We start from the raw sequence: 12,646 nt of genomic DNA, 5'->3' as shown, positions 1-12,646 counted from the left end.
GAAGTTTTATAGTTTTAGGTTTTATTTATTTGATTATATTTAAAAAATGAAAAAAAAGGACTTGTTTATTTATTTTAGAGAGAGAGAGAGCATGATCAGAAGAGGCAGAGGGAGATTCCATGCTGAGCTCAGAGCTGGTTGTGGGGCTTGATCTCAGGACCTTAAGATAGTTACCTGGGCCAAAACCAAGAGTCAGATACTCAACTGACTGTGCCATCCAGGTGTCCTGATATAGTTTTATGTTTAGAATTTAAGCCTAAGATCCGTTTTGAGTTAATTTTTGTGTATGTGTAAGGAATGGATCAGGCTATCATTGTCATCATCATTATTATTTTTAAAGATTTTATTTATTTATTCATGGGAGACACACAGAGAGAGGCAGAGACATAGGCAGAGGGAGAGGCAGGCTCCCTGCAGGGAGCCCAATGTAGGACTCTATCCCAGGACCCCGCGATCAGACCCTGAGCCAAAGGCAGATGCTCAATCGCTGAGCCACCCAGGTGTCCCCATCATCATTATTATTATTTTTGCATATGACTGTCTAATTGTTTTCAGCCCTATTCACTGAAATAACTACCTTTTATCCATTTATTTTCTGGGCACCTTGGTTGGAAATCAGTTGTCTATAGGTCAATTACTGGTCTCTATTCTGATACATTGATCTCTCCTTAGTGTCTTTACACCGATACCACACTGTTTTGATAATTATAACTTTATAATGAGTTGTGAATCATGTCTTCTGTTTTCAAAGTTGTTTTGACTACTCTCTATCCTTTGTATTTTCATACAAATAGAAATCTGATTTGGATAGTGTGCTGTATTTATAGATGAATTTGGGAAGAATTGATATCTTCATAATATGGAATCTTCTGATTCATGCATCAATTCTCTCCACTTATTTCCATCTTCTGTAAAGCCCTTCAGTGATGTTTCATAGTTTTCAGTGTACAGGTCTTATATTTTTTCTCATATATTCCTAAGTATTTCTTAATTTTATGCCATTGGTAATAGTTTTTTTTTTAAATTTCAAGTTCTGATTTTTCATTGCTGCTACGTAGGAATATTAATTTTTTATATTCATCTTGTACTGTATAAATGGAATAAAATCTTATTAGTTCTAAAAATATCTTTGTAGACTCATAGGAGTTTTTGATTGTGTGATCATGTTTTCTGTGAATAAAGACTGTTTTTATTCTTCCTTTACAATTTGATGCCTTTCCACCCCCTCTTCCTTGGCTTACAACAATGGCTAGAATTTACCAGTGATAGATTTTACCAAATTTCTGGACCTGTAGTTTTATTTGTAGGAAGATTTTTAACTACAAATTCAATTTCTTTATAAGTATAAGCATTTTAAAAAAATTATCTATTTTTTCTTGATTTAGTTTGGTAGTATATGTCTTTCAAGGAAATTGTCTATTTCATTGCAGCTATCAAATTTATTGACAAAATTGCTCATAATATCTTTTTATTATTTCTTTAATATTTATGGAATCTGTAATGATACTACCTCTCTCATTCTTGATATTGAGGATTTTTAAATCTTCTATTGGTTTCTTTACATTTTCTTCATTGGTTTTCTGTTTTCTCTTTTTTTCCTGACTTTTTTTTATAAATTTATTTTTTATTGGTGTTCAATTTCCCAACATATAGAATAACACCCAATGCTCATCTCATCAAGTGCCCCCCTCAGTGCCCGTCACCCAGTCAACCCCACCCCCTGCCCACCTCCTTTTCTACCACCCCTACCACTATTTTTTATATTCCCCAAATGAATGAGACCATATAATGTTTGTCCTTCTCGGATTGACTTATTTCACTCAGCATAATACCCTCCAGTTCCATCCATGTCGAAGCAAATGTGGGTATTTGTTGCTTCTAATGGCTGAGTAATATTCCATTGTATACATAGACCACATCTTCTTTATCCATTCATCTTTCGATGGACACCAAGTTTCCTTCCAAACTTTGGCTATTGTGGACATTGCTGCTATTAACATCGGGGTGCAGGTGTCCCGGCGTTTCACTGCATCTGTATCTTTGGGGTAAATCCCCAGCAGTGCAATTGCTGGGTCATAGGGCAGGTCTATTTTTAACTCTTTGAGGAACCTCCACACAGTTTTCCAGAGTGGCTGCACCAGTTCACATTCCCACCAACAGTGCAAGAGGGTTCCCCTTTCTCCACATCCTCTCCAATATTTATTGCTTCCTGCCTTGTTAATTTTCCCCATTCTCACTGGTGTGAGGTGGTATCTCATTGTGGTTTTGATTTGTATTTCCCTGATGGCAAGTGATGTGGAGCATTTTCTCATGTGCTTGTTGGCTATGTCTAGGTCTTCCTCTGTGAGATTTCTGTTCATGTCTTTTGCCCATTTCATGATTGGACTGTTTGTTTCTTTGCTGTTGAGTTTAATAAGTTCTTTATAGATCTTAGAAACTAGCCCTTTATCTGATATGTCATTTGCAAATATGTTCTCCCATTCTGTAGGTTGTCTTTGAGTTTTGTTGACTGTTTCTTTTGCTGTGCAAAAGCTTCTTATCTTGATGAAGTCCCAATAGTTCATTTTTGCTTTTGTTTCTCTTGCCTTCATGGATGTATCTTGCAAGAAGTTACTGTGGCCAAATTCAAAAAAGGTGTTGCCTGTGTTGTCCTCTAGGATTTTGATGGAATCTTGTCTCACATTAAGATCTTTCATCCATTTTGAGTTTATCTTTGTGTATGGTGTAAGAGAGTGGTCTAGTTTCATTCTTCTGCATGTGGATGTCCAATTTTCCCAGCACCATTTATTGAAGAGACTGTCTTTTTTCCAGTGGATAGCACTCGTAAAACAATCAATGTGATTCATCATATCAGCAAGAGAAAAAACAAGAACCATATGATCCTCTCAATAGATGCAGAGAAAGCATTTGACAAAATACAGCATCCATTCCTGATCAAAACTCTTCAGAGCGTAGGGATAGAGGGAACATTCCTCAACATCTTAAAAGCCATCTACGAAAAGCCCACATCAAATATCATTCTCAATGGGGAAACACTGGGAGCCTTTCCCCTAAGATCAGGAACAAGACAGGGATGTCCACTCTCACCACTGCTATTCAACATAGTACTAGAAGTCCTAGCCTCAGCAATCAGCCAACAAAAAGACATTAAAGCCATTCAAATTGGCAAAAAAGTCAAACTCTCCGTCTTTGCAGATGACATGATACTCTACATAGAAAACCCAAAAGCCTCCACCCCAAGATTGCTAGAACTCATACAGCAATTCAGCAGCGTGGCAGGATACAAAATCAATGCCCAGAAGTCAGTAGCATTTCTATACACTAACAATGAGACTGAAGAAAGAGAAATTAAGGAGTCAATCCCATTTACAATTGCACCCCAAAGCATAAGATACCTAGGAATAAACGTAACCAAAGAGGTAAAGGATCTATACCCTAAAAACTACAGAACACTTCTGAAAGAAATTGAGGAAGACACAAAGAGATGGAAAAATATTCCATGCTCATGGATTGGCAGAATTAATATTGTGAAAATGTCAATGTTACCCAGGGCAATTTACACGTTTAATGCAATCCCTGTCAAAATACCATAGAACAAATTATTTTAAGATTTGTGTGGAATCAGAAAAGACCCCGAATAGCCAGGGGAATATTAAAAAAGAAAACCATAGGTGGGGGCATCACAATGCCAGATTTCAGGTTGTACTACAAAGCTGTGGTCATCAAGACAGTGTGGTACTGGCACAAAAACAGACACATAGGTCCATGGAACAGAATAGAAAATCCAGAAGTGGACCCTCAACTTTATGGTCAACTAATATTCGACAAAGGAGGAAAGACTATCCACTGGAAAAAAGACAGTCTCTCTCTCTTTTTTTAAAGATTTTATTTATTTATTCATGAGAGACACAGAGAGAGAGAGAGGCCTAGGGGGAAGCAGGCTCCATGCGGGGAGCCCGACGCGGGGACTCCATCCCGGATCTCCAGGATCATTCCCCTGGGCCAAAGGCGGCGCTAAACCGCAGAGCCACCCGGGTCGCCCTCCTGACTTTTTTAAATGCCTTGATTTTGTTTACTTTTGGCTTAGTTTCTTCTTTTTCTAATTTTTAAAGATGGAAGCTGAGAAAATTGATTTGAAACTTCTTTTCTAATACAGGCATTTATTGCTATGCTATAAATTACTGTCTATATACTGCTTTAGTGGCATGTAGAAATTGTGGTATATTCTGTCTTCATCGTCATTCAGCTTGGAATACTTTAAAAATTTCTTTTAGTTTCGTTTTTTGTCTCATTGGTTATTCAGAAAGTGTTTTATTTAGTTTTAAATATTGGAGAATTTCCAGAAGTTTTTTTTTATTAGTTTCTAATTTAATTCCTTCATGGCCAGAAAACATATTTGACGTAACTTGAAATCTTTTACATTTATTAAATCTATTTTATGGTCCAGACCATATATGGTCTTTCATGATGACTCTTCTATGTGCACTTGAAATGAATGTGAGTTCTGCTGCTGTTGGATGGACTATTAATGTTAACTAGGTAATATTGGTTGGTAGTTTTAGTCAGGTCTTCTAAATCCTTATGTATTTCCTATCTCTTTGTTCCATTGGTTATTGAAAGAATGATATTATAATTATTGATTATAATGGCTTCATATATTTTGAAGTTCTGATTAGGTACATAGGTATTTAGGATTGTTGTGTCCTCATGATGCTCTGATTAAAATGAAATGACTATCTCTAACTCTAGAAATAACCTTTGCACTGAAATGTACCTTATTTGGTATTAATATAGGCAGTCCAACTTTCTTTATGTTTACCAGTCTATTAAAGGATGTGGTAAAGGATGCAAGTCACCAGTCAGTTGGAGAGATACATAGGGTGAAGTATGGGAAAAGGCCATGCCCTCTCCAGACATACCACTCTCCCCAATTTGCATGCGTTCACCAACCTCCTCAGTCCAACCTTTTTTTGATGCATGCTAGCATGCTATCTTTTCCTGTTCCTATTTGTATAACTATTTTTGTTTCCATCTGTATCTGTATGCATTTTGAAGCTTGTTACTAGGTGTACAAACATTTAGGATTTTTATATTTCTAAATGAGTTGATCCATTTATCACTTTGAAATGACCTTATTTATTTCTGGTGATATAGTTTGCTTTGAAATCTATTTTGTCTAATATTAATTTGGCCTCTTCAACTTTCTTTTGGATTAGTGTTAGCATGGTATATTGTTACTTTTAACCAATGTGTGTCTCTGTATAAAGTGTATTTCTTGAGGGTAGCATATAGTTGGATCTTGCTTTTTTGATTTAATCTGATGATTTTGACTTTCTAATTGGGATATATAAACCATTGACATTTGTGTTATTGTTAGATTTAAATCTGTCATCCTATTTGTTTTGTGTTTGTCTCATCTGTTTTTGCCTTTCTTTTTTCTTTTCCTGACATTTTTGGATTACTTATTTTTTCCTATTTCATATTCTTTGCTGGTTTTTTTAGTGGGCTCTTCTGTTTTGTTATTTTAGTGATTATTTAGGGTTTATAGTATATAAGTTATTATAGACTACCTTTAAGTAATATTATATCATTTCATGAATACTCTAAGAATCTCATTGTAATATACTTCCATTTGTCTTCTGTTCTTGTGCTATTATTGTCATACATTTAGTATGTATATTGCTCTGTAATCCCCACGCTACATTATTATATTTGTTTAAAGCACAAACATGTTTATATTTATTTTTCATAAAGATATTGATAAAGATTTCTACTCTTAAAGATACTTAAATAATAACAAAAGGTCTTATGTATTTTACCCATGTTGTTACCAGTTGCAATGTTCTTCATACATTTGTACAGATTTATATTTTTATCTAATGTCACTTTACTTTTGATGAAGAACTTCCTTTAACATTTTTGGTGTTATGAATCTGTTGGTGATAAATGATTTCAACTTTTGCATATCTGAAAAGAATTTTTTTTTTGCCCTCAATTTTGAAGCATGTTTATCTGGGATATAGAATTCTAGGTTGGCCATTTTCCCCCCTCTTATATTTTAAAGATTTGCTCCACAGAATTCTTACTTGAATAATTTTCAATAAGAAATATGTTGTTATCCTTATCTTTGTTTATCAGTATGAAGCATGTCTTTTTTTCTTTGGCTGTTTTAAAAATTTTCTCTTTGTCACTGTTTTCAAGCAATTTGTTTATGATGTGTCTTCATGTTTTTTTGTGCTGGGGGTTCATTTGACTTCTTAGATCTGTAAGTTTATAGTTTTCATTAAACTTGGAAAATTGCAGCCATGATTTCATCAAATATTTTTTGCTTTCACTCTTCTCTTCCCTCTCCTTTAGGGACTCCATTTATATGTACACTAGATGGCTTGAAATTGTTCCACAGGTTACTTATGATGTGTTTATTGTTTTTTATTTTATTTTCGATCTCATTTTGAATCATTTATATTGCTTATTGAAGGAAGTGGTTTGTTTTTGTATAGAGAGTTCCAGTTTGCGTTTGCCAATTTCTTCTCTAGTCCCTGTATTTCATGTAAATTGATAGGTCTGAAAGCTTGATCAGAATCAGATTCTTTCTCTCTCTCTCTCTCTTTTTTTTGACAAGAATATTTTATAGGTGGTGGTATGCACTGCCATCAAGATTCACATAATGTCTGATTTTTTCTTTTGTGATGTTAATAGCCTTTGACAATCATCACTATCAGTCCATATGTTCATTTTTTTCCAGTAGATTTCTTATGAACGACTTGTGGGAACAATATTTTTGAGTTCTTACTTTTTTATAACAGATTGTGTTCAGCCTTACAGAACAGATTAGTTTTGCTGGATGTAAAATCCTGGTTTCATTCCTTTCTTAGGTTATCTTAAATATGTCACCCTATGGCCATTTGTCAAAAAAAGTTTTTTAAAATGTCTGATAGCAATTTGATTTCTTTTTTCTTTTAAGTTACTTGATATATTTATCTAGATAAGAAAATAATTCTTTTAAGTTTAATACACCTTTTTCAGTTTCGACTACTGTTCTCAGATTGGCCTCTCCTTTCTAAGTTAGTATCTTTTGGACATTTTTTTTGTTCATTGATTATCAGTGTTATGAGACATCTTATTGTCTAATGCAGGTCATGGGGCTGTAAATGAATTGTTACTCTTAATTTGGGATTCATGAAGATGTGTTGCCATCTCGATGTTTTGGTAGATATTGCCTGTGGGCTTTTGGTTTTGCTATCCTAGTTGCTCTATTTATAAGGAGAAATAGCTTTCAGGATGATTCACAGCCTACATAGCTGCCATGGGGGCTCTTTCTTAGAATCCTCTTAGTATGTTTAAAAAATCTTGGATGAATTTATCTGTGTTTTCATTTACTTGTTTTTTGTTTTTGTTTTCACCACTTGTAGGGTACTGAGGCCTTCTTCTCATTTCCCTAGCTTGAATCCCACAACTGCTGATCTTCTGCAGTCCTGCTCATTCATCACCCTTAGGTTCATAGAGAATTCCACAGCCCAATGCTATTAAAGATGTTGTTTATGGATTTATTTTTCCTACTTTTATGTTTGGTCTGTTTAGGTTTCTTTTCTTTTCTTTTTTTTTTAGATTTATTTAGTTTAGAGATTGAGAGAGAGAGAGAGAGAGAGAGAGAGAGAGAGAGAGAGAGCAGGGGGGAGGGGCAGAAGGAGAGGGAGGGTCCCAAGCAGACTCTACAATGAGTGTGGAGCTGAAGTGGCTCAGTGGGGGCCTCTATCTCACAATCCCGATATCATGACTGCAGCGGAAACCAGGAGTCTCAGGCCCTAATGACTGTGCCATCCAGGAGCCCCTAGTCTGTTTAGTTCTAGGAAAGAGTTTAGAAGATTCAAAAAAATCTATTCTGCTGCTATAGTCAGTCATATTATTGGAAGTTCATGGCTTTTTTTTCTTCCTAACTTATAAAAGTTTTACATCATAAATATTGCTGTCATTATGAATTTCCTTCAATGGTTTTGAAATTTATCCACGTTGATACATACATACACATATGTATATGTAATTTCTTATAATTGCTGTCTGATATTTTCCCATTGTATCCATAAACTACGTTTCATTTACCAATTTACCTATCGATTTGCATTTCAGTTATTTAAAAATGTTCACTATAACAAAACAGATTGCAATAAAATTCTGATTTCTTTCTCCTGTGGGACCCAGGAAATCTAACAAAAATCCCCTACCCCTGGACAAGCAGAGCAGGACTAACTCCAGTCTGTGCTACACCCGCCATCTCCTGTAAAACCCCCACACGACCTGCCTATTGCTTAAGGCCCTCCCTCACCCTAGTCTAACTATTAAGCACACACTTATCGGAAACCAGCCCGCATAGGAACGCAGAACCTCTAACCGCCCATAAAATGTAAACCCCGTCTTTTGCCCGCCAAACCTGCGCGCCAGTTCTAACCAGAATGATAGGCTAGTTCAAATGGTTGCTATAGGGTAAATTGTGATTCAATTTGCCCACGCGTGGGCCGACATGACTGTGCAACTTTCTATGTGTGTTACAATCTCATTGGCCACTGGCCCCTATAACACTGCTGTGCTGCTTAGTCTCGGGGTCCAAGTCCCTGCTCCGCTGTGTCGGGTATACTTGGACCCAAGCTCGAGCTTGTGATTAAACCCTCGTGTGATTACATCGGTGGCGGCTCCTTGGTGGTTTCTCGGATTTGCAGTCTTGGGCACAACACTCCTCATGTGTGAGAGTTGTAATATTTAGTTATACAAAATTATCTTTAGTCTTCTGGAATTTAGGTAACATGGAAAAGTTTTATAAGCAGAATATGATATACAAATATTATGTACTTTAATTAACTTCAATTCTGGCCTTTTCCAATCTTTATAAAAGCTGTCTTATGTTTGATATCCATTCTTTTGAATAGAAAAGACCTGACATGGGGCACCTGCATGGCTCAGTGGTTGAGTGTCTGCCTTCAGTTCAGGTTGTGAACCCGGGGTCCTGGGATCAAGTTCCACATTAGGCTTCCCACAGGGAGTCCGCTTCTCCCTTGGCCTATGTCTATGCTTCTCTCTCTCTGTGTCTCTCACGAATAAATAAAATATTAAAAAAAAAAAGACTTGACTTTTTTTTTTTTTAAGTTGCAGCTGATATTATCAAACTAAACATCTCATTCCCTTTTATAAGTTCCTTGAATCTGCTACCTTTCCCTTTAATGGCTCAACACACCATAGAGTTTTGTGTGAAATCCTCTTTGTTGGCGGTTTCTGTGGTGGTTATCTTTCTAGTTTGTTCTAAATCAAACATTCTCAAAAAAAGAGAAAGGTATGATGGGTTTCTTTTCAGGCTTTTCCACCCAATATCCATGTTTTGGGGGTTTCCAATAGGCTCCTAACAGTTCAAGGCAAGCAACTTAGCCTGAACTGAAACCAAGTTTCTTAGTTCACATAATATTTTATTAATAAATAAGGAAGCCTGGTTTTTTGGCCTGGAGGCCTGTGCTTTTCATCTGGGTAAATTAATTTAGGAAACTTAAGTTCAATTCTTTGGATTTCCTGTCTTTTGTTGAAGAAAGCAGTGATCCTAGTGTTTTTTTTGTGGAGGTCTAGGCAACTGTGACTTCCTCAAACTAGAGCAGGTAACACTTTTATTTTCACTCAAATCATTGTTTTATCAGTACACTTATTTGTTCATTCATTTGACAGAACTCTATGGAGCACTTGCTGTGTGACAGTCTTGATAGGAGCTAGGATGTAACGATAATACTGTTGAAAATGATGATGGTGATGATGTTGATAGTGATGATACTGAATACACTGGGAATGTGTGAAGGTGTGTTTCCTTTATTAACATGTGGAGACTATTTTTCCATGGTATGCCTATATTGCATTTAATTTCCAATTTCCTTATTAATTCACATTTGGGTTGTTTCATAATGTTAATTAATTATTCTAGTGATTTATATCTATTGACTGCTCTCACAATAACCCTATGAGTTGGCAATTTTGTTTTTGCTCTTATTTAACAAATGAGAAAATGAAGATGCAGAGTTTAAGTCATTTTCTCATAAGTGCCAATAAGTGGTGCATTTAGGATTCCATCCTAGGCTGCCTGGCTCCAAAAACCACGTATTCAAGATCCTGCTCCCTCCATCTACCTCAGAAATATTCACTCTTTTAAGGACTTCACAGGCTAATAGCTCAACATGTAAATCAATTAATCATAGTACACATTAGGGAGGGGCAAGATGGCGGAAGAGCAGGGTCCCCAAATCACCTGTCCCCACCAAATTACCTAGATAACCTTCAAACCATCCTGAAAATCTACGAATTCGGCCTGAGATGTAAAGAGAGACCAGCTGGAATGCTACAGTGAGAAGAGTTCGCGCTTCTATCAAGGTAGGAAGACGGGGAAAAAGAAATAAAGAAACAAAAGGCCTCCGAGGGGGAGGGGCCCCGCGAGGAGCCGGGCTGAGGCCGGGGCGAGTGTCCCCAGGACAGGAGAGCCCCGTCCCGGAGGAGCAGGAGCTGCACCAACCTTCCCGGGCGGGCGGAAAGGGGCTCGCAGGGAGTTGGAGCAGGACCCAGGAGGGCGGGGATGCCCTCGGGCTCCCGGGGACACTAACAGACACCTGCGCCCGGGAGAGTGCTCCGAGCTCCCTAAGGGCTGCAGCGCGCACGGGGGACCACCGGAGCAGCTCGGAGGGGCTCGGGAGCGGCTCCAGGGAGGGAGCTGCGGGGCGGGAGCGCGAATCCCACAGCGCAGGCCCCGGAGCACAGGGCGCCGGGACACAGCCCAGGATCCGGCCTCCCCCGGGACTGGCAGAGGCCGGGAGGGCCCAGGACAGCAAGGACGCTCCTGCCCCAGCTGAGCAGATCAGCGGCCCCGCCCCGGAGCCTCCAGGCCCTGCTGACGGAGAGCCGAGAGCCCCGAGCCCCGTAGTTCCTGCGGAGGCTGAATCCAGGCTTCCAGAGTTGCCATAGCAACTGCGGCTGTTCCTCCTGGGGCCCCACGGGGTAAACAACCCCCGCTGAGCCCTGCAGCAGGCAGGGGCAGAGCAGCTCCCCCAAGTGCTAACACCTGAAAATCAGCACAGCAGGCCCCTCCCCCAGAAGACCAGCTAGACGGACCAGTGATACTCCCCGTGTTCCAATACAACTTGTTTTTGGCCACTCTGCACTGAGCAAAATGACTAGAAGGAAAACCTCACTTCAAAAGAAAGAATCAGAAACAGCCCTCTCTCCCACAGAGTTACAAAATCTGGATTACACTTCAATGTCAGAAAGCCAATTCAGAAGCACCATTATACAGCTACTGGTGGCTCTAGAAAAAAGCATTAAGGCCTCACGAGACTTCATGACTGCAGAATTTAGATCCAATCAGGCAGAAATTAAAAATCAATTGAATGAGATGCAATCCAAACTAGAAGTCCTAACGACGAGGGTTAACAAGGTGGAAGAACGAGTGAGTGACATAGAAGACAAGTTAATGGCAAAGAGGGAAACTGAGGAAAAAAGAGACAATCAATTAAGGGACCATGAAGACAGATTAAGGCAAATAAATGACACTCTAAGGAAGAAAAACCTACGTTTAATTGGGGTTCCCGAGGGCGCCGAAAGGGACAGAGGGTCAGAATATGTATTTGAACAAATCCTAGCTGAAAACTTTCCCAATCTGGGAAGGGAAACAGGCATTCAGATCCAGGAAATAGAGAGATCCCCCCCTAAAATCAATAAAAACCGTTCAACACCTCGACATCTAATAGTGAAGCTTGCAAATTCCAAAGATAAAGAGAAGATCCTTAAAGCAGCAAGAGACAAGAAGTCCCTGACTTTCATGGGGAGGAATATTAGGGTAACAGCAGACCTCTCCACAGAGACGTGGCAGGCCAGAAAGGGCTGGCAGGATATATTCAGGGTCCTAAATGAGAAGAACATGCAACCAAGAATACTTTATCCAGCAAGGCTCTCATTCAAAATGGAAGGAGAGATAAAGAGCTTCCAAGACAGGCAGGAACTGAAAGAATATGTGACCTCCAAACCAGCTCTGCAAGAAATTTTAAGGGGGACTCTTAAAACTCCCCTTTAAGAAGAAGTTCAAGTAACTCTGAACGTGAATGGGCTTAATGACCCCATCAAAAGGCGCAGAGTTTCAGACTGGATAAAAAAACAGGACCCATCTATTTGCTGTCTACAAGAGACTCATTTTAGACAGAAGGACACCTACAACCTGAAAATAAAAGGTTGGAGAACCATTTACCATTCAAATGGTTCTCAAAATATACCCTAAAAACTACAGAACACTTCTGAAAGAAATTGAGGAAGACACAAAGAGATGGAAAAATATTCCATGCTCATGGATTGGCAGAATTAATATTGTGAAAATGTCAATGTTACCCAGGGCAATTTACACGTATAATGCAATCCCTATCAAAATACCATGGACTTTCTTCAGAGACTTAGAACAAATTATTTTAAGATTTGTGTGGAATCAGAAAAGACCCCAAACAGCCAGGGGAATTTTAAAAAAAGAAAACCATATCTGGGGGCATCACAATGCCAGATTTCAGGTTGTACTACAAAGCTGTGTTCATCAAGACAGTGTGGTACTGGCACAAAAACAGACATATAGATCAATGGAACAGAACAG

This window comes from Nyctereutes procyonoides, unplaced genomic scaffold (assembly GCF_905146905.1).
Source record: "Nyctereutes procyonoides isolate TBG_1078 unplaced genomic scaffold, NYPRO_anot_genome, whole genome shotgun sequence".
NCBI lineage: Eukaryota > Metazoa > Chordata > Mammalia > Carnivora > Canidae > Nyctereutes > Nyctereutes procyonoides.
Note: the sequence above shows the minus strand (reverse complement) of the source record.